Source organism: Marmota marmota, unplaced genomic scaffold, assembly GCF_001458135.2.
Source record: "Marmota marmota marmota unplaced genomic scaffold, marMar, whole genome shotgun sequence".
NCBI lineage: Eukaryota > Metazoa > Chordata > Mammalia > Rodentia > Sciuridae > Marmota > Marmota marmota.
In genome coordinates this window covers 47,818-51,723 of record NW_026000327.1, presented here as the reverse complement: position 1 = coordinate 51,723, position 3,906 = coordinate 47,818, and the positions used below count along the sequence as shown (strand labels likewise).

At 43.3% G+C, this 3,906-nt stretch overlaps 1 pseudogene; it reads right to left on the bottom strand.

Moving 5' to 3' along the window:
* Window positions 1-1,071: 1,071 nt before the first annotated feature.
* On the bottom strand, window positions 1,072-3,676 carry LOC107158720 (annotated as a pseudogene).
* Between the last annotated feature and the right edge of the window lie 230 nt (window positions 3,677-3,906).

Here is a 3,906-nt window from a genome sequence, read left to right as displayed (position 1 = left end):
TTTAAAGCAGAGATTCTGAAAGTGTGGCCCTCTGGATCATCAGCAGAAATATCACCTGGGAACTTAGAAATGCCAATTTGGGGGTTCTGGGGTTAAGGCCCACAACTACTGACTTACCAAGCCCACCAGGTGATTATAAGATACATGCTAAAGGTTGAAAATTACTGGTTTAGATGCAGACCCATGAAAATAATGGGAAAAAAGAATTCAAATTCTTTTGCTAAATTCAGCTTGGAAAAACCAAAGTACCAAGTTGTTGAGAGCCACAGCTGAAGGGGCCCCAGAAAACTTCCAGCTGCCAGCTGATGATTGGCTCACAGCAGCCCCAGCAAACTTCTAGCTGCCAACTGATTGGCTCCTCTGTGGTGATGCTCATTGGGCTGTTTCCCCGCCCTTTCAGACCACAGAGCTGCTCATTGGGGGACTTTTTTTTGGTTCTGCCCATGCGACCCAGCCAATCAGCCTCAAGAACAGGAGGAGTGGGGGAGGTTGAGAGGCTTGTGGGAAGCCAGTGGTGGCAGTTGGGCTCTGAGGGTTTTCCTGAGGAGCTGTGTGGTGTGGGGTGTGTGTGTTCTAAAAATAAAGTTCGTTTCTTTTGACAAGTGGCTTACTTTCTAATATGATATTTGAGTCCTGGTTTAGTTGGTAAGTATCTCCCTCAGTTATCATTGCTGGCTGAAGTTAATCCCTATCCATCACTGACCCAGAATAACACCCACCAAATTCACATATTGTCTGTTAAAGACAACCCAGAAGATTAAAAAAGGACACAGATGAACAAGTCATTTACTAGAAAGCTACCTGGATTAGACAAGGATCTAGGGTGATGATGGGGGAGAAGACAGCTCATCGGAGGCTTCTCAAAAGGAATGAGAATCTCAGCTTATTAGAAAAAATAGTTTGGGAGATCACCATTTTATATTGGAGACTATAAACTAGACCTTTATTCAGCAGGTGTGTGTGTTTGTGTAAAGAGGAGCAAGAAGAGGGATGATTGGAGCAGGAACCACATCTTCCAGTATTGAACCTCATTTCACTGCAATTGATAAGGCCACACCATGGAATTTGATGTTACTGGCAATGCTCTGTGATGTCCACTACCACTGCCTTCTTCCAGCTGAAGAGAAAGTATCCTGTTCCAGTCCCTGCTGCTACTGCAATGCAGAGAACCCATTGTAGGTCATGAAGATGAGCATGAGGAAGTAGCTGATGACCACCTGGATGATATGCAGCACTGTCTGCAGGAGGTGAGGGAAGCTCAGCATCTGCTGCCCAACAGTTTTGTATGTCTCCATAAGAATGGATCCATTTGGTCCTGGGAAAGGTATGGAATTGTATGAATGCTGACTTGTGACTTGCTCAGCAGACTCTCCCAGGCTATTTTGAGTCCTTCATAGAACATTTCTGGTAAAAACACTGCCACAAAAGCTCCAGCCATTTCTCTAGCTCTATTGGTCACCAAACCAGAAAACAGTTCCACATTCTTAAAGCCAAAGTAGAAGGTCATAGTTATAATCATCATGTTGCCGTCTCCTCCACCATGGGAATGTGAAGCTGAGGTGGTTGGATGATGGTGAGATGGTTGGCATGGCTCATATAGTTTATTCCCATGTGAAGGGAATGGTCCAGGAAAATTTGAAAGTTAGCAGAAGAGTTCTTGCCAGGTCCTGCCACAGGTGCTTTGCTCTCAGAGCCTGAGCTAATCACCCACTCAGGACTTCTCAGAAGCTCCTACTACTTCTGCCTGGCTTGACGTGTCCACCACTGTCACAGAGGCCATGGGTTCCCGCCCCTGTTTGGATGTTTAGCAGATGTCAATCAGTCTGTTGATTTCTTTTGAGTTTCAGAGGCACAGGAGCCAATTACCTAGTTGTTAAGAACTTACTATCAGTAGCTTCCTGCAATTGACAGCTTGGATGGCAGATCCTATTATATATATAGTAGTGTTATGGGTTGATTTGAAAATTAAGTTAGGCAGACCCCATTCTTCTCAGACATCTCACCCTGCACAGAATTGGCCCCTCTTTCCTCATGAGCTCATTTGCATAAAAGCTGACACCCCCACCCACTTGTACCCTGATCACAGCATATTTAAACTTTGAAGCTAATGCAAGATTGCTTCCTGAGTATGTATAAAAGGTGTAAATTTCCGAGAAATGTGTCTTATGATTGTACTTGTCTTCCCTGCTGCAACCTTTTGTGGTTTTTCTGTTTTTTAAACTCTTCCCCATCAATTGTCAGTGTCTTGAGCTGCTAATCTTTGCTTTTTTCTCTCCTTTGGCCTGGGACAGGAAAAAATCTTTTATCTTTACTTCAAAAGACCCAGAGTTTCATTTTGAATTTTGGAATAGGGCCTTAATAGTGTTTCAGGATGTAGGCTCTGGAGTGTCCCATGATTGCTGTGTCACTGTGTACTTTTCCACTCTATTGGATTCTTTTAATGCAGGAAAGATCCTGGTGGCTGTCAGTGGGAACAGGAACTTTGCCTGTGAATTTCCCGTGGGTGATCTCTGGTATAACAGTATTCCCCTGGCCAATGTTGGTCTCTAATGCACAATTGTAAAGAGTCTCAGGTTGTTCTAGTTTGCACCACCCTAGGTTGTGAATAGCTTGTGTTGATTTACAGTGCTAAGTCCAAAGCAAGGTCCCCAAAATATCCAAACAATTCTCCATCATTTGCCAGTTTAGATCATGGTTTAGACTCTGCACCTGTTAAAGCTGTTATGAGGTCCTTTCTGCTGTGTAGCCTCAGGCAATTTCCTGCTGGGTCTCTACGTTACTGAATATTCAGGCAGCATCTCTCTAGTAGGCCTTGTGACCCCATTCTTGCAGGTCATGGAGACTGTCCCTAGTATTTCCTATAGTACTTTCCCACTGTGTTCTTGGTTGGAAATCTGATGAGTCTGCCTTGCCTTTGTAAGAGCCAAAGCTGCCACTTTGTTGACTCTGTCAGAGTTGAGTGAGCAAACAGACACTGCCCAGAACTTTTAGCCCTTGCTTGGGTCACAGAGTCTGAGCAGGAATAGACACACACTTCCCTGGTTCAAGTCCCTTCCAGCCAACTCTGTTCTTCTTGTTGATGGTTTTGCAGGAAAGGAAGGGAGTTTCTGTGATTTAGAGTATTAAAGGTCCTTCTAGAAATTCTGCCTGTATTTTTAAGAGTTCTCTTTGCAAGGGAATTTCCTCTGATTTAATTTGTAGCTGCCTGGATTTGGGAAGATACTGAACTGATTTAAGAAGGTGACTAGTTGGGTGAGGGAGCCACAAAATGGCTGTGAATCCCCGGCTTAGTTTTCTTTTCACAATTTTTTTAAGGCTGTTGTGGGTTTTTTGTTTGTTTGTTTGTTTTGATATTGGGGCTTGAACTCAGGGGCACTGGACCACTTCACAACATCCCCAGCACTATTTTTTATTTTATTTAGGGACAGGGTCTCACTGAGTTGATTAATGCCTAACTTTTGCTGAAGCTGGCTTTGAACTCATGATCCTCCTGCCTCATCCTCCCGAGTTGTTGAGATTATAGGCAATTAGAGACATAAGCCACCACACCTGCTTGTTTGTGCATCTTAAACATCTTAAAGGAGTTTTCTGTTTCTTTTGTGCTTAAAATTTTGTCTTTGTACACCATTTTTAAGTGGGAAAGCTTTGATGCCTCTTCCTCCTTCTCATTCACCATTTTTTGGTGGCTTAGGGTACCCTGTGCTCATTTTCTATTCTGGTAATCTATTTTCCAGTCTCTTCAGTTTTCAAACTATTGATATAGAATTTTAGATGATTTATTTTATCACCCACTTCTCAAGTCTGTTTTTCACTCACTGTGTCCTTTCTGTGTTTTGAAGAGACTGCTCCTAGTCATTTTTTTTTGTACTGGGGATTGACATCAGGTGCCCTCAAACACTGAGCCAA